We start from the raw sequence: 20,104 nt of genomic DNA, 5'->3' as shown, positions 1-20,104 counted from the left end.
AAGAATGTTTTTCGACATCTTTTTGTAGCATTGAAGGGTTGTTCCTTTTAAAAAAGTTGTTTCTTTTATCGTTGGAGACAAAAAAAAAATGTAGCGCAGTTGTGGCCTATATGGGTCCTACTGTTTGAGCGCAGTGTACAAGTCGGTAAAGCGTGGTAGGTGTTATTATTCAGTATTTTTGGTGTTAGTGATGGGATAAATAATAAGTTAGAATATAGGTATAAAGTGGGGGTTCGATTTGTATTTTAATGGAAGTTAGGGGGTTAGATTTGTGAAAAGTGAAAAATTGAATAGTACTATTCATAACAAATAAGACAAATTTTTTATTCAGTATTATTGGTGTTAATGATGTGATAAATAATAAGTTACTACGTAGAATATAGAGATACAGTGGGAGTTTGATTTGTATTTTAATGGAAGTTATGGGGTTAGGCTTGTGAAAAGTGAAAAATTGAATAATACTATTCATAACAAATAAGACAAATTTTGTCTATTAGTTATATTGGTAATGGTAATATATATAAATGTCATATATATAAAATGTATAAGTATCAAATATTTAAATAATGTTATCATATAATGATATAATTACATAATTAATAGATTGTAATATTAATATATTAAATGTAATTACAAATTAAAATATAATTATAATTATTATACTAATATTATTATTACTTTCATTATTAATATAAAGATCGGTATTAGCTATTTTATTATTTTCAATATAAAACATATGAAAGTTAACACATGTAATTTGTTATATCATTATTATTACTAAAAATTATCATTATCATTTTTATTCTAAAATTATTATTTCTATTACTTTAGTTTTAGTCATTATTCTTATTATTATTAGTATTACTTGGATATTAATAATATTATTATTATTAATATACCTAATTATTTGTTAATACAAATTTTTATAGTAATGAAATATAAATACAGATATATGTATATACAGATATATAAAAACAGATATATATATATATATATATATATATATATATATATATATATATATATATATATATATATATATATATATATATATATATATATATATATATATATATATATATATACTGATATATACAAATACACTATATGAATCAGTATTATTGTATTTAGATTAATTAAATACAGAATTATACAAACACAGAATCAAAATCAGATTCACGATACAATCATACTGTGTTTAATTTGTTCTTCCTGTCTCAAATTCGTACAAATCAAAGATTCAATCTTAAGAACAAAACAAATTCAGTTTGCAATCGCTATCTGTTTTTCAATATCTTTTCTTTTACTTATGTCTTCTCCTTCCTGAGAGATTTTGCATCAACATCAATTTCTCTTAATTACCTGTCCTTCTTGTCCGATAAGAATAAACATGTCGATCTCAAATCAGATATAAAACAAATTTGAATATAAATCAGTAACAGAAAAATGTACGAATTTGTTACCTGTCATAATCTGATTTATGTTTCTTGTTTTCTTCTTCTTGTTTAAAGAATCCTGTCTGCGTTTGATACATGTCGACTGTCCTTCCTTCCACTGCTCAAGATTCTTGGACGACTTCAATTAAACACTACAAAACAATTTCAATCGAATTTTGTTAGCCATCAATATCAGTAAAGCGTACGAATCTGTTTCAAGTCCCTATCTATTCCTATTCTCCTTATTTTTTACTCCTGCCCGAATATAATTGTCGACCACAATCTTTACTACAGACAACAATTCGCAAGATTAGAAGTAAAGTTAAAAACTTTGTATCTATGAAAACAATAATTTGCTATATGAAAAAGATGTATTAATGTACCCGATTGATTCTTCTGTCGATCCAATTAAAGCTACGAAAAAAACTGTAATCGAATCTTGTGCTGTATATATCGTACGAATCTGTTACACTTCACTATCTACTTTATTTTTCTTGTTGATCCTTCTAGCTCGATTCTTCCTGTCGACTCTTTCAATTCTATAAATCAATTGATCATTCACCTGTTGTTAACATATTCATTTGATGAACCACCTTCTTTAATTTTGTTTTGATGAACCATCGGCTAACCATAAACTCGAGCATCACATTTCACCATCATGTACCACCACCACCATGAATAACCATCATAACTATAGCCATATTAATCGGGAACCACCCTTTTCAACCACCTTTTTCTTTTCTTTCGGTTTTGCAAGCAATCGACAACCACCTTTTAAACAACACAACCTCCAACACCCTACTGCTACTGATATGTAAGGTTTCTATTTTCGAACCAAATGTCAACCACCATCTTTTCTATATTTTTTTTTCTTTTCTTCTTGGTTCACCATAATGATCACCCATATTCCTCCATCGGACCACCACTCTTTTAAATCATTTTCACCAAAAACACTACCATCCTCACAACCCACAACACCACCCCATCACTTTTTTTCTCCTCTCTATCATCACGATAACCATCACCTTTAGACTGTTTTGGCAGCAAACCACGAAAATACTGCTGCAATTATGATGTTATTACGCCGAATCACTGTTGCTACTAAGTGTATTTCCTGCTTCTCGATGTGATTCACCAATACCATTATTATAAACTACACGAAGGGACAAGAAGAAATAAAGTGGTAGTTGGTATACTCCTTTTTCTTTTGCTTTTAAAAAAATGATAAACACTTAGCAAGTGGCCTGAGAATCTAAGGAAATTGAGTGGATACGTTGCAATTTTTTTTTTTGTTTAAAAACCGAACCATTGAAGCAAACAAGGAACCGAACCCCACATGCACTTTATTTACGAAAATGATATTTATCAAAGTGGCTTCTGTTTGGATTTTATATCGGGAAGAATATAAGTATGATGATGATGATCTAGGCGTAATGATTGGATTCAAGGATGCATAAAACAACAACGATAAATGATAATTTAGTGATAAAAGGGATTAAAGAACAATCCACTAAGTGTTGTTGGCCACCTTTGGTTTTCATGAGTTCATAATGGGGAATAATTAATTGGTGTAAGAGATTAGGATAATGATTAAAGATACTACATTTTAATACAGCGACTTATGATTGATAGTATAATCGGTTTACAGAATTTCGAATTTGGGCCATGAAATCATTTTAGGAATTGGGCCGTGACATTGCTTTAGTTATTGGGCTTAATGGTTGTGGCCTTGTATCAATCTAATTCCGAGAAATGGTTAAGATGATGATCAAGAAAACAGACATAATCGGGTTACATATTTATATGTGGGTATTAAAACAGAAAAACTGAAATGGTTTGATGGTTAAGGGTGTTTGCGGGTGAGCGAGTGGTTGCGGGTTCGAGCCTGGACCTGGGTATTATTTTAAGCCTTTTTCTTTTTGAGGTTCGTGAATCCGAGGCCAACCCTGCATTGTTCTGTTCAGTCGTATGCATATTTTTACTTCAAAATATCGTATTGTGAGTTCCTTTGATTCCCTTTTACTCTTTACATTATTGGGACTGAAAATACATGCGCTGTTTTTACAACTGCTTTATTAAATGCTTTTGAAATATATTTTGAACTGCGAATACATGAAATGCTTTTATAAATGTTTGACGAGATAGACACAAGCAAAACATTCCTCGAATGAATTATTATGTAGACAGAAGTTCTGCGGATTATTATTGAATTATGTGGACATGATAATTGCCACCATTGAATTATGTGGACAAGATAATTGCCACCATTGAATTATGTGGACATGATAATTGCCACCATTGAATTATGTGGACATGATAATTGCCACCATTGAATTATTTGGACATGATAATTGCCACCAATTGATGTGAATGTTATGTATCGAGAGAATGATTTTTATACACAGGTTATGTGTATTATATTTTGTGCACGAGATATGTGTACGGTTACTAAGATTTATGAAAAATGGTTTCGTACACGAGAAAGGTGTACTGTATTTAAAAGATATCGCATGTACATTACAGGTGGGTATAGGATTCGGGCCCATTTGTACCATGCAGCATTTAAATCTTGTGGTCTATCAAAATTATGAATTTTATTGTTTATGATAAACCTATAAACTCACCAACCTTTTGGTTAACACTTTAAAGCATGTTTATTCTCAGGTATGAAAGAAATCTTCCGCTGTGCATTTGCTCATATTAGAGATATTACTTGGAGTCATTCATGACATATTTCAAAAGACGTTGCATTCGAGTCGTCGAGTTCATCAAGATTATTATTAAGTAAATTATAGTTGGATATATTATGAAATGGTATGCATGCCGTCAACTTTCGATATAATGAAAGTTTGTCTTTTAAAAATGAATGCAATGTTTTTAAAATGTATCATATATAGGTCAAGTAGCTCGTGATGTAACCAAATGTAATGTATTCGTCCAGATGAATTATAACGGGTCGTTTCAAGAGGGGTCCCGTCAGACCTGCTGGCATTGGGTGACGCCCCTTGACGCCCCTAGTGGGGCGTTACCGGTGACGCGAATGGGGCGTTAATTAAGTTTTTCACGGAAGAGAGAGGAAGCGTCAGGGATACGTGTCGGATGTGGATTGGCTGAAAAATAAAGCCGTAGGCAAACGGCTATTTTTGTGTTTTTTTTATTTTTTTTAAATTCTATATATTTTTATCTATATAAACTCATACATTCTACACTTTTAACACACCATTTCCCTTTATTTTTCTTTCATTTCTATGAATTATCTCATACAATTTTCTTTCATATCTATCAATTATTTTTCTTTCATGGCATCGTATTTACTTAATTACGATTTTGATTCGGAAGATGAGCGTATTATTGCACTAATTCAACATTTAGAAGATGAGGATGACGAAGTCGAATCCGAGCGTGTTCCAAGATCACGAATTTATATTCCAAGAAATCGTGAAGAAGCCGGAGAAAACTTATGGAAGGATTATTTTAGTGACATACCCGTGTTTCCGCCAAGAAATCATTTTCATATATTTATCAAATCTACACTTTTTCAAATAAGCATATACGAAAATGTTCGCCAAGTTCATAAGCATTCAACTCAAATAACATGTCAAAATAATCATTACTGGCAATTAAACAAGTTTCAAATGGCATTATCTCTTAAAAATCAAGTTCATGAATTTTAGACTTGAAAAAGTCCACTTTAATTCTCAAAATCATGTTTAGGCTCAAAGTTTGGATCATTTAACTACCTAAATATGTTACACTACTTAATTTAGCAACAATTCATGACAAAAATCAGCCATAACCTGTTTATATCAAAAAGCCCCAAATTGCTCAAGAACACAAACCCTAGATTACTCAAAATTTGAAGTTTAAGGCTTCTAATCATGTTAAATAGCATCAATCTAGGTTATACAAGCATAATACACAAGCAATTTAAGCATAATTACACTAAAAAGCATCAAAATCGAATTGGGTATAAAATTGCTCAAGAACACTAATTTTCGGATTAAATGGTGTTTAGGTGTAGAAATTTACCATTTTTCTTGAGTAATTCCTTGATAGCATCCTTCTCAACATGATTTTAGTAAAAAATGTGATGATTTTCGGTGAAAAAATTCAATTTTGTGATGTGTTTGTGTGTGTTTTTCGCAGTATTTTTGAGTTGGGTTTTGTGGACTGATCTGTTCGTTCAGCTTTTTATTTTTTCTGGATTTTGCAAGCTCCGCGACTTGCGGTGTTTGTGTTCTTCAAATTTCGCGAGTCGCGAACATATTTTTTTTTAATAAGCCTTAACTTATAAAACAAATATAAAATAAATTTAAAATTTTATTTTCCTTTGTTTTAGGACGAGGTCGTTTCGGATCGATGTCCTAGTCCGTCCCTCGACAAAATTTTAAAATTTGTCTTTTTGTAGCGATTGTTTTAAAAGCTAAGATTTTTGGATTTTTTAAATGTTTTTGGCATACTTTAAGTCAATAAGATTAAAAATAATGATAATAAAAGTTCTCGTCCCTCCCTCGGGTAAAGCAATTTCGGTTCAAAGACCTAGTCATCAACTTACGACGAATTTTAAAAATCATATTTTTAACTTAGCGAAATAAAGTAAATTTTTGTTTTTAAATTCACACCAAACTTAAATTTAAAATGCATAAAATTTTAAATTCACGCCAAACTTAATTAAAAATTCATATTATAAATTCACACTAAACTTATATTTAATTTTGTGTTATACATACAAACTTATATTAAAAATATTAAATTTTTTCAAATACTGACAAACTTAAATATATTGATCTTACAAAGTTCACAATATTAATTTAAGATTTATATATTAATTTTAAAAACATGGTAAAAATAAAATTAAAAATCTTTTTGGCTTTTATCCCACTTTAATCAATAAAATATTATCAAAAATATGCGCCCCCTCTTTTCGGTAAAGTAATTTCGGTTCCATGACCTAATTTTACTCATGACGAATTTTTGAAATATTTTGGGTTGATTGATTAAAGATATTTATACCTTAAGAATAAACGTTAAATTTCGCAGTGATGTAATAAATTTTTGAATGATATCAATAATTTCGGTTGCCAAACCTAATTTTATTCAATACCAATTTAATACTTTATAGCGAACAAATTAGCGTTTATTATCAAAAGGTTAAAAATAAAAATAAAAATAAAAACTGTACAGACTTACCTGTGAAATATATTTCTTAGTTATATGATATATCCCATTCATAAGATAGTCGGTTTAATTGGTTTTCCATAGCTACATAAGCGTAACCTCGAGCATTCAGTGTTTTTTCTTCTAAACATATGAACGGTCTGTCTCTACATAAAGTAACAAATTTGGTGTTTGAATAGGTTTGATTATTTGAACATTTACCTCCATGTGACCATTTTTCGCATTTGTGACATCTTTCAAGGTGTCGTGCTCTTCTTTTCGCTGCGGATTTTGATTTTCCTTTACCAAATTGTAACTTATTATCTTCGCATCTGGATTCTTTTCTTACTCCGTCAAATCTTTATCTGATTACTGATACTATTTCACTCGGAAGTGTGTCATTATTACGTTTAGTGATCAAAGCGTGTAGCATTAGACCATGGTTTAGTTCACAGGAAGTCTTCATTTCCTAAAAAAATAAAAATTCAGAATGGGGGGAGAAGACTAGTTCTTTAGGGTCTGCTAGGGAAAGACCATTCGGGTTCCATTTTCGAGAACTACACGAAAACAGACAATCTAACTCTAACAGAAATACATATTATCCTTTAAAGACTTGATTCTCCCCACACTTAGTTAGCTGTGGTATCGAAATTGTGATTAACTTCATTGTCGATTTCCATTGGACTATCTATGTAATGTTTAACTCTGTGACCATTAACCTTAAATTCAATCCCATTTGAATTTATTAATTCTATCGTTCCGTATGGAAAAACTCTTTTGACTATGAATGGTCCAGACCATCTTGATTTCAATTTTCCAGGAAATAGCTTGAATCGTGAATTGAAAAGAAGAACTATGTCTCCTTCTTTGAATTCTTTTGAACTTCTGATTCTTTTATCATGCCATTTCTTTGTTCTTTCTTTATAGATTAACGAATTTTCGTATGTTTCATGTCTTAATTCTTCTAATTCGTTTAATTGACTTAACCGTAGACGTCCAGCTTCATGTAAATCAAGATTACATGTCTTCAAAGCCCAAAATGCTTTGTGTTCAATTTCTACTGGAAGATGACATGCTTTTCCATAAACGAGTCTAAAAGGTGTGGTTCCAATTGGAGTTTTGTAGGCTGTTCTAAAAGCCCAGAGTGCATCCTCCAATTTAATGGACCATTCCTTCGGATTTGATCCTACGATTTTTTCTAGAATACGTTTTAAAGCTCGGTTGGTATTTTCAACTTGTCCACTTGTTTGTGGATAATATGCGGTGTAGATTTTATGAGTTACTCCATATCTTTTGAGAACTTTCTCAAGTTGATTATTACAGAAATGAGTACTCCGATCACTTATTAAAGCTTTCGGTGTTCCAAACCTTGCAAAAAGACGTTTTAAAAAGTTGACTACAACTCGTGCATCGTTAGTTGGGAGAGCTTGTGCTTCCGCCCATTTAGATACATAATCAATGGCTACGAGAATATAGAGATTATTATGAGATTTTGGAAATGGACCCATAAAGTCAATACCCCAAATGTCAAATACTTCACATACTTGAATGACATTTTGTGGTATTTCATCACGTTGACTTATTTTTCCGGCCCTTTGACAAGCATCACAGGATTTGCAAAGAAGGTGTGCGTCTTTGTAAATTGTAGGCCAATAGAATCCAGCATCATAAACTTTTCTTGCTGTTAGTTGAGGCCCATAATACCCTCCTGTTGGTCCTGTGTGACAATGGTTTAAAATTTTACTAGCTTCATCTCCGAATACACATCAGCGTATTATTTCATCTGGACAACTTTTAAACAGATGTGGATCTTCCCAGAAATAGTGTTTTATATCACTGAAGAATTTCTTTCGTTTTTGGTATGACAATCCTTTTTCAAGGAATCTACATACTAAGTAGTTTGCATAGTCTGCAAACCATGGAATTTCATTATAATCTATCTTCAATAGATATTCATCAGGAAAGTTGTCTTGTATGGCCGATTCATTTAGAACTTCTATTTCGGGATTTTCAAGACGAGAAAGATGATCAGCGGCGAGATTTTCTGCTCCTCTTTTATCTCGGATTTCAATATCAAACTCTTGTAAGAGTAAGATCCAACGGATTAATCTTGGTTTAGCATTTTGTTTCGAAAATAGGTATCTAAGAGCAGAATGGTCGGTATACACCACCGTTTTTGCTAGAACGAGATATGAACGAAATTTGTCAAAAGCAAAGACAATAGCAAGGAGTTCTTTTTCAGTAGTCGTGTAATTCGTTTGTGCTCCTTGTAACGTCTTACTAGCATAATATATAGGTTGAAATCTTTTTTCAATCCTTTGTCCTAAAACGGCTCCCATTGCAAAATCACTTGCATCGCACATTAGTTCAAACGGTAGATTCCAATTTGGTGTTATCACGATCGGCGCATTAGTAAGTTTCTCTTTAAGAATATTAAAAGATTTGATACATTCATCTGAAAAGATGAATGGAGCATCCTTTTCTAGGAGTTTATTCATAGGAGTGGCAATTTTAGAAAAATCTTTTATAAAACGTCGGTAAAAACCGGCATGCCCTAGAAAACTCCTAACTCCTCTAACATTGGTGGGATGTGGAAGTTTAGCAATTACATCTACTTTAGCTCTATCCACTTCAATTCCTTCTTTTGAAATTTTATGTCCAAGAACGATGCCTTCTTTAACCATGAAATGGCATTTCTCCCAATTAAGTACTAGATTTGATTGTTGGCATCTAATAAGCATTCGTTCCAGATTAACTAGACATGATTCAAATGTATCACCGAAGACTGAAAAGTCATCCATGAAAGCTTCCATGCATTCTTCTATCATGTCGTGAAAAATCGCCATCATACACCTTTGAAAGGTTGCAGGGGCGTTACAAAGTCCAAATGGCACGCGTTTGTAAGCAAAAGTACCATAAGGGCACGTGAATGTGGTTTTCTCTTGATCTTCGGGTGCTATTGGAATTTGAAAATATCCGGAAAAACCATCTAGAAAACAATAGTAACTGTTTTCGGCTAGCCTTTCCAACATTTGATCAATGAAAGGTAAGGGAAAGTGATCTTTTCTGGTGGCGTCATTTAATTTTCTATAATCAATACATACACGCCATCCTGTTACAGTCCTAGTAGGAATAAGCTCATTTTTCTCATTTGTGATAACAGTCATGCCACCCTTCTTAGACACGCATTGAACTGGGCTTACCCATGGACTATCAGAAATTGGATAAATTAGACCTGCATCTAGCAGTTTAATAATTTCTTTTTTAACAACATCTTGCATATTAGGATTTAGTCTTCATTGGCGTTGCACATACGTATTATGACCTTCTTCCATAAGGATTTTATGTGTGCAATACGAAGGACTTATTCCTTTAATATCATGAATCTTCCATGCAATGGCTGGTTTATGAGCTTTCAACACAGAAATGAGTTGAGATTTTTCATTTTCAGTAAGAGAAGACGATATTATTACAGGTAATTCAGATTCACCATGTAAATAAGCGTATTCCAAATGGTTTGGAAGTGGCTTTAACTCTAATTTCGGTAGTTCTTCTATCGATGATTTATATCGATATCTGTCTTCTTCTTTTAGCATTTGAATTTCTTCTGTTATTGGTTCATATCCATTAGCTATAAGTGTAGCTAACATTTCAAATTCATCAATTGGTTCAGTTCCTTCTCCTAAAGAACATTCTCCTGTTCCTTGTAATTCTGGAAATTCTTCTAACAATTCTGCATGTGAATCTATAGTTTGAATATAATAACATGTATCATCTGCAGATTGCGGTTGTTGCATTGCTCTATTAACTGAAAAGGTAACACTCTCGTCCTCTATACTTAGGGTCAGTTTCTTACCAAACACGTCTATCATTGTTTTAGCCGTGTTTAAAAATGGTCTTCCTAATATGAGAGGAACTTGAGAATCTTCTTCCATGTCCAGAACAACAAAATCTACTGGAAATACTAAAGTACCAACTTTAACTAGCATGTTCTCCATTATCCCTCTAGGATATTTTATTGATCTATCGGCTAGTTGTATACTTATTCTTGTTGGTTTCAATTATCCAAGGTCTAATTTAGTGTATAGTGAATATGGCATTAAATTTATACTAGCACCTAAGTCTGCCAATGCTTCTATTGAACTAAGACTACCCAGAAAACATGGAATTGTGAAACTTCCTGGATCAGATAATTTTTCTGGTATCTTATTCAACAGCACTGCTGAACAATTAGCATTCATAGTAACAGTCGAGAGTTCTTCCATTTTCTTTCTATTTGAGATTAGATCTTTCAGAAATTTAGCATATCTAGGCATTCCTGAAATCACATCAATGAAAGGAAGATTTACATTTACCTGTTTAAACATATCCAAGAATTTGGATTGCTAGCTTCAAGTTTCTCTTTTTTCTTTTTACTCGGGTAAGGAAGTGGTGGTTGGTATGGTTTAACATAAGGTTTAGCCTTAACTGTGTTATCTTCATTAACCTTTTCAACTACCGGTTCTTTTTCCTTATCTTGTTCAGGTTGTGGTTCTTGTGGAGTAGGAATAGTTTCATCAGAAGTTACAGGTATTTCAGGTGGTTTAAGTGTTGTACCACTTCTTGAAGTAATGGCTTTAGCTGTTTCATTCCGGGGGTTAGCATTTATATCACTAGGTAGACTTTCCGGTTTTCTTTCACCTATTAACCTTGCTAGGTTACTTACTTCTTGTTCCAAGTTTTGAATAGAAGCTTGTTGATTTCTAAATGCTTGAGCATTTTGTTCATTCGTCTATTTTTGAGATGTAAAAAACTGCGTTTGAGTTTCAACTAGCTTTGTCATCATATCTTCTAAATTCGGCTTTTTATCAACGGTTTGTGGTGGTTTGTTTTGAAAATTAGGTCTTTGCTGATTGTAAGTATTATTGGATACTTGTTGATTTCTAGGACCTTGTTGGTTGTTGTATGGAATATTTCGGTTATAATTCTGGTTTTGATTGTAAATCGGTCTTAGCGGTTGATAATTATTCTGATAATTATTTCCAGGCCTTTGGTTTATGTATGAAATATTCTCTCTTTGTTCCATTGTTAATTCAATACTGAGACAATCTTTTGTCAAATGTGGTCCTCCACACTGCTCACAACTAATTCGTATTGAGTGAATATCCTTAGTCATCTTTTCCATTCGTCTCTCGACAGCATCTATCTTTGCGGAAATGGAATCTAAGTCATGGCTAGAATCGGCTCTAGCTGCTTTAGATGATCTAACGATATCTTTTTCTTGGTGCCACTCATGTGAGTGGGAATCAGTGTTATCAATAATTTTATAAGCATCAGTTTCGATTTTCTTCATAATAGAACCACCAGCTGCTATATCGATGTCTTTCCTTGTAGTGATGTCGCATTCTTGGTAGAATATTTGTACTATTTGACAGGTGTCTAAACCATGTTGCGGACATCCTCTCAACAACTTTCCAAATCTAGTCCACGCCTCATATAGAGTTTCATTCGGCTTCTGTGTGAACGTAACAATTTCTCCTTGAAGTCTTACGGCTTTAGATGCCGGAAAGAATTGTTTAAGAAATTTTTCAACTAAAACGTCCCATGTATCAATCGCCCCTTCAGGTAACGATTCCAACCAATCTTTGGCTTCTCCCTTTAAAGTCCAGGGAAATAACATGAGATATATCTGTTCATCCTCAACTTCTCTTATTTTAAATAGTGTGCAGATCCTATTAAAGGTACGACGATGTTTGTTTGGATCTTCCTTCGGCGCACCACTAAATTGGCATTGATTAGTCACCATATGTAGAATTTGTCCTTTGATTTCATAATCTGGCGCATTAATGTCTGGATGAGTAATTGCGTGACCTTGGCCAGTGCGTTTAGCTCTCATTCGGTCTTCCATACTTAAAGGTTCCAGATTTTTCATGATTGAATTTGTTGAATCCGAATCACTAGAGGATTCTGATTTAATGGTTCGTTCCTCAACAATCTCTGTTTGAATGATTGGTGGTTCCGGAGAAAAATTTAATGGTTCAGGATCTATGAATTGTCCCTGAATATTATCCGGATTCTCAATTGTGAGGTCGGGTTCAAAAAATGGATTATCAGAAATTTGAATTGGAGTACTTGGTCGACTGGATGACGATTCTAAAAGAAAATCAACGGCGGTAATATTTGCTAGATGTCTTGATCTAGTTACAGGTGGTGAACGTACAAAAGGTGGTGAACGTCTTGCTCGGTGCATTCACTGAATATCCTATTAGTTTTTTTTAAAAAGAAAAGAAAAATTATATAAGTTATCCAATCAATAGACTTTTCTGATTTTGCCCACGTTTCGAATAGCCAAAAGATGCAGCAGAGGGGCAGGATTCGTTTGGTCTCAATATAATTGAGGACTGTTTGGCTCCAATAACCCGGTCCACGTACAAATCCAACTATTACTACGAACCAGAAAATTTTGATGTCTATCAATTTAACCACTTAAAATAAATTTTCGTAATTTTAAGAAATTTAGATAAGAAGTAGAATAAAAATCTATGTCCTAAAAACTAGAATAGCGAGAAATAAGAAAGAAAAAGAGCGCGTCGAAAAAGGTCGAAAAATAAAAGGCGTCGAAAAATAAGAAAGAAAAAGAGTGACTTATAAAACTTAAAAATACGTGACTAACCCAACCTTATTACTATCACTAACTTAAAATTATAATCGCAAATTGAGATTACTAATAGGAATGATAATTGATACATAGGTAAAAGGCGTCTAAAAATATTAAAGCTTACAAGTAAAACTATATCCCAAATGGAAATAACTTAAAAAGAAACTAAAACTTAAAAAGGCGTCGCAAAATTCTAAAGCACTTAAATCTTAGTCTAAAGAAAAAGCACTTAAGGGATTTTACGGCAAAGCTTAAAAATCTAGAAGTAAAAATACTATGGCAAAAACTTATGTTTAAAACTAAATATGAGCGAAAAATATAAATATTACGCTAAAACAATTAAAAAGGGACAAAATATAAAAATACACTAAAAGTTGTAAAAAGTACAATTTTTATAAAAATATTATTTTTATATTATTTATTTATTAAAACTATTAATTTTACAATTTAATTAAACTAAATATACAAATTAAATAAATAAACTAAACTTAATAATAAATTAACAAAACTAATTAGGGTTTAATTAAAAATTAATAATAATAATTACTCCGTAATAAATGCTGATTAGGGTTCTGTCAGGCGCGTCAGGGAGAACTCCGCGAGTTGCGGCTCCACCTGCAACCAACTCCGCGAGTCGCGGAGATCGAAATTTCAGATGACAGGCTGTTTCGTTTCAGTTTTCGACGTAATTTTTTTTTAATTTAATTAATATATTTATATAATTTAAATAAAACTTATCTTAAAAAACTAAAATAGAAATAAAATACTTTATAATTTTATAAATAAAAATCTTAAAACTAGATTTATATATACATTTTTTTTTTCGGTTTTTTTTTTATGTTTTAATAAAAACAAAATATTTAAATAAAACTTATATTTTTTTATAAAATAAAGAAACTTTATAAAACTTAAATATTTAACAAACTCTTAAAAATATTTATATTTTTGTTTTCTTTTTATGTTTTCGAATATTTAAAACGTATTTTTACAAAAGCAAACTAAAAATAAAAATCTTTTTTTTTATATTAGCATTGCGCTTCCGGCTTTTAAGCTAGAAATTGAGTTCCCCGGCAGCGGCGCCAAAAATACTTGATGTTCTGCGATGTGTATATAAAATAGCTTATATTTTACAAGGAAATACTATTAAATACGATACAATTTTACACAAGATATTTATTTATTTATAGAATGGATATACTTAAACCTTGCTACAACACTTATAGACAGTGTACCTAATCGTACAGTAGTGTAGTTTTTAGTAAGTCCGGTTCGGTCCACAGGGAAAATCTTTTAAACAAAGCTTAACGCTATATTAGTTTTATTTTATAAAAATACAAATATATATATAAGTAATATTATTATTATAAAGGGGACACAAAGCAACACTAAGTTCACTAACACACGTGTACATCTTCTCCACTACTTATATATCTAAACTAAACGTAGCCCATAACTGCACACCACATGATCTCCTAACTAAATGGAAAATAATACCATTTTCTACCAACCCATATACACCATATTACCACATTCATACACGTGGTCATCCTATATGTGTCGACTCTAAATTACCACTTTCATACTAGCTAAACAATTAATTAGACAAACACTTAATTAAACTATAGCTAATGGTTAACAATAATTAATAAATCAAACATAGCATAAACTAATTAAATCTAACATTCCCCACACGATCTCCCTTGAAGCTTTTAAGAGATGCATTAGTCATCTCATAGTAAAGAGAGATACAAGTTAACTTAATGGTCATACCACGTTCTGCTACATCAGCATGGGTATCAGTCATACGAACATCTTCAACAACTTTAATAGGTTGACTTTCCTAAATGTATCAGAAGAGAGAAAGAGTTAGAAAAAGAGGCACAAAATTCATAAGGAGAGGAATTCTGTCAGATAAAAAATAAATACACGAAAATTTCAAAAAAAAAACAATTTTATTCTTCATTAACTTTTAATCAACACAAAAAACCAAACAACCACTATAAAAAAAAGAGGAATGAGGCTGCTTCTGTACCATGACCAACATGACCAATCACAGACATATTACGAATGTTATGCTTCATGTCCATAATTCGGCGAAGCTCTTCAACTGTAAATTTCACCTGTTGGAATCACAAAAAAAGAGTATAGAGTTATTTTATATAGTTACACGTTGAAAAAGTAAGCAACATAAATAAACATCAATATAAGAAAAAATAATTAACTTACCATTTGACTTGTTTTTAAATGCACGACAAAATTAACAAAAGAAAGCTTATAAGAAAAATCCTGAAATAATAGTACAAAACACATGGTCAGTCAACAACCAGAGTAATATATTCAGATATAAACCATAAGCAGATTCTTTATAGAATTAAACCAGTGTAAAATGGGTCGAACGGGTTGGGTTGAGACTTGGGTCGGGTTGGGTCGTGTAACAGACTGAAACCCGGGCTAGTTGTAAGTTGCCTATTTTGCCCTTAGGATTTGTGCTTAGTCTTAAGTGCTTTTTATTTTAATTATTTTATTAGTGTTTTAATATAATTGTGTTGTGACTAGTTTGTGACAAGGGTCCCAGAACAGGTTTGTTTATTTTAATTGGACCTCGTTTGGGTTACCTAATCTTGTGCGAAAGATATCAGATAACTGGTAAATACCCGTGTGTTGTGGGGTATGAGGTTTTAACCCCAAATTAAGTGTGAGACCAGCTAATTTCCTCTCAATTGCTCCTGAACCTTCCTCTCACTCACTCTCACCTAACTTCACCTCCTTCAAACAACCCTAAATCATTTAATCTCGAATTAAAGCTTGATTTTGGTGTCAAATCGTTCCTTATGTTGTTGTGATTCTAACAAGGTAAAGTTTATCTGATTTCGTGATCAAATCAGTGTCAAAATGGGTGTTTTAGTCAAGTTTTATGAAAGTGGGTTTTGATGTCCAAATTGGTTCAATTTGTTGTTGTTTGTGCATAAAAGTTGTGGGTTTATGTTTCTAAATGTTTAGTGTAAAAGATGTAACCAGTTTTGAGGTCAAAAACGTGTCCAAAGTTGAGATTTGGTGATTTTGGGTTGAAACCCGTCACTTTGCTACTGTTGCAGCTGATGAACTACCTTCGGCTGATGGTCGTTGACCATCGACCGATGGTGAGGGTCGATCGGCCGGTGGACAAGACCATCGACCGATGGTGTGAGATTCTGACCAGCTGATGTAATTTTGACGATCGACCGATTGTGGGAGACCATCGACCGATGGTGTGTTGACGATCGGCCGATGGATGGGACCATCGACCGATGGTCTTAGACAGTGAAATTTTTACTAAGTGTTGATTTATAGCCGTTATGCTGTCCGCGTGTTTTTATGATTTTCAGGATGTAAATTATGAAAGTGCACAAGTGTTAAGCATGAAAATTTTAGCGGACACATTTTTTTTTTACTAATTTGCTATAATTCGCTGTCAGTGTGTCTAATCTTGATGGGAACACTATTCTAACTTGGTTTTTGCTGTTCTCAGGAGATAAGGACAAGGAGGAAGCTCAAAAATAATAACTGAGCAGTTGCTGGTAATTGGTGAGTTGGTCTATCTACGGATAGAGTTTAAGTAGCATATCATGCTACTGTGGTTGACTCTTTTACCATGCATAGTGTAGAAATTGCCATGTTAGAATAATAATATCGTTGCCTGATGTTGTATGTGAATTTTGTGTACACTGTGTGAATGGCACCAGTCGGGCCTAGGGAGACTGGGGACTCGAGACCGTGCCTAGGAGAGGTTAGAGTCCATATGAGGTCAACCGTGCCTAGGGGAGGTTGGGTCCATAGGCTACTAATTGTGGAGTATAGTGTGAACGATGCACCCCCTGCATCTGGATAACTATATTGTGAATTGAGTAGCAGGGACTATCGGTAGACTCAGACCCGATCAGCTGGGAGTCGTGTGCTCGTACAAGCCGCCGATCCTCGTATTGTCTTATTGTATGCTAGTTGGTGGTTAGCATGTATTGTTGTTCGTATATAGCTTGTGTGTGGCTTAAGCTATATCTGTTAGATAGATTCCATTCACTTAGCGGTGCGCTAATCCCCCACATATTCTCCCCTTGTAGGTTTAGGTACTGCTAGTCGGGATGGGTGCTGTTGCAGAAGACATATTTGACAACCCAACTCTGATGTGGACTTTTGTATAAATAATGTTTTGTAATAACGTAACACCGTTGTGTAAACTTAAACGTAATTACACGGATTAATGTAATGACGTGACATATATAGTGTTTGTAAATAAAGTCTTCCGCTGTGTGTTTTTAAAAAAAAAAAAAATGGCCGGTGTTACAAGTTGGTATCAGAGCGAGGTTTGGCAACAAATACGTGCACGTACTTTGTTCCCAAACCCCGAGGCAAGTCAAACATGTCTGTGGGAGTGGGAGCTAAGTGAAAATAGGATATACGTGTGTTAGTTGTGATTGAACTAACTGTTATCCACTAAACTTTTGTGTGAGCTGTTTTGTAGCACAGGTATGGCTGATAGAAATGCAACTGGCCCATCCAACCCCGGAACGTTCAGAGCACCAGAAGAGGGTGTTGAGTCTGATGATGATCAGAGTAGTTACATCCTCCAGTTAGAAAGCAAGCTAAAAGAGGCTGAAGATAAAATTAATGAGCTTGAATTAGCGAGGCATTCTGGAAATGACGATACACCACCTGGATTCCCAACCGCGCAATCCCAAACGATACCCAACGTGAACCAGTTTCAGAATCAAATACCTAACCAATACTATATGCCACCGCAAAACACTTTTACTTACCAAAATCCCATGATGATGAACCCGTACCAAATGCAAATGTTTCAACAACCATACATGCAACCACCCAAAAAGTGTACTTATAAGAACTTCCGTGATTGCAAACCCTCTGAGTTCTCTGGAAGTACTGATCCGACTGTAACTCTCAATTGGTTGCGAGAAATTGAAAGGGTATTTGAAGCGTGCCAGTGTGAACCCGAGCTGAAAGTGACATATGCTAGCCGAATGTTGAAAGGTAGGGCTATGATTTGGTGGGATTCTTTGATTTCCCGTATACCAAAAGAGCAAGTGAGTATGATCACATGGGAGCAGTTTCATGGGAAGGTGTGTGAACAGTATTGTAATCCATTTGATATGAACCGAATCAAGACTGAGTTTCTTGAAATAAAGATGACACCTCAAATGATGATCGATGAGGTAGTAGAGAAGTATATGGATAAACTGAGGTTTGTACAACAATGAGTGCCAGACGAAGCGTCTCGTATCCAGCATTTTGTTAATATCATTTTGCCAGAGTACCGAACTACCGAACTTTTAGTAGAACAGCTACATCGTTTTCTCAAGCTGTTGTGATGGCTAAGATGGTGGAAAGTGATGTTCAGGCCGCTAGAAATAGAATGTTTAGCAATGTGCTACAACAAGGTGGGCAAGTATCTGGTCAATCAGGATCTAAATCCAAGAAGTCTAGTGGGTTTAAATAGAATGGTAAAAGTGGTCAGAGTAGTTCTGGATCTGGATCAGGTAAAGGGAATTGGTGTCACACATGTCGATCTTCTCACAGTGGTCAGTGTTCTGAGGCTACAAGAAGATGCTTAAAGTGTGGTGTGGTTGGGCATGAGTCTTCAGCATGTCTGTATCCGAATAGTGTGTGTTGGAGTTGTCATAAATCAGGGCATCGTGCAGTTAGTTGTCCATCGAAGAGTGGTAGTTCCGGGGCTGGGTCAGGGGCGCGTTTAGCATCAGCCGTAGGGTCAACTGCCTCGAGTGGGCAAAAGAGGAAGAACCCTCCAACAGCAGAGGCTAGAGCTTTTCAGATGTCGGTTGAGAATGCTGTGGCAACCGACGAAGTGATCACCGGTATGTTTCTAATCAACTCAATACCTGCTCGCGTATTGTTTGATTATGGTGCCAATAGGTGTTTTATATCCCTAGATTTCTGTGCTAAGTTGAATTTACCAGCTACTGTGTTACCCAAGCCGGTTAGTGTAGAAGTAGCCGATGGTAAGACCACACCCGTCACAACATATGTGTCTGGGGTTTGTATAGAGATTGAAGGGAAGTCTTTCTCGATGACTTGTTTAGTGTTATCTATTCCTAGCTTTGATGTAGTATTAGGAATGGATTGGCTGAGCTCGCTTAGAGCTAATATTAAGTGCGATAGGAAAATGATTACCTTTCGTTCGACCGATGGAACCCGTGTTGTGGCCCGAGGGGAGCGGGGCGGGTATAATTTTCCGTTGATAACCATGATGAAAGCGAAAAAGTCGATGGCAATGGGTTGTGATTCGTTTCTTGCATATGTGATTGATGCGAAGAAAGAAAAGAGAACAGTGGCCGATATTCCAGTAGTATCAGAATTTCCCGAAGTGTTCCCAGATGAGTTACCAGGTCTGCCGCCGGTAAGGGAAGTCGAATATAAGATTGAGTTGGTTCCTGGAACAACTCCAGTTGCAAAAGCTCCATATCGATTAGCGCCGTCTGAAATCCGTGAAATGATGTCACAGATTTAAGAGTTATTAAATCGTGGGTTTATCCGACCGAGTTCTTCACCGTGGGGTGCTCCGGTATTGTTTATTAAAAAGAAAGATGGGTCAATGCGTATGTGTATTGATTATTGTGAATTGAACAAAAGAACTATGAAGAATAAGTATCCGTTACCTCGAATAGACGATTTGTTCGATCAGTTACAGGGTGCTTCATTCTTTTCTAAGATAGACTTACGATCCGGATATCATCAGGTTCGTGTTGCTGAATCAGATATACCGAAAATAGCGTTCAGAACAAGGTATGGTCATTATGAATTTCTTGTCATGCCGTTTGGGTTGACGAATGCGCCAGCAATCTTCATGGATCTAATGATAGAG

Source organism: Rutidosis leptorrhynchoides, chromosome 5, assembly GCF_046630445.1.
Source record: "Rutidosis leptorrhynchoides isolate AG116_Rl617_1_P2 chromosome 5, CSIRO_AGI_Rlap_v1, whole genome shotgun sequence".
Taxonomy (NCBI): Eukaryota; Viridiplantae; Streptophyta; class Magnoliopsida; order Asterales; family Asteraceae; genus Rutidosis; species Rutidosis leptorrhynchoides.
Note: the sequence above shows the minus strand (reverse complement) of the source record.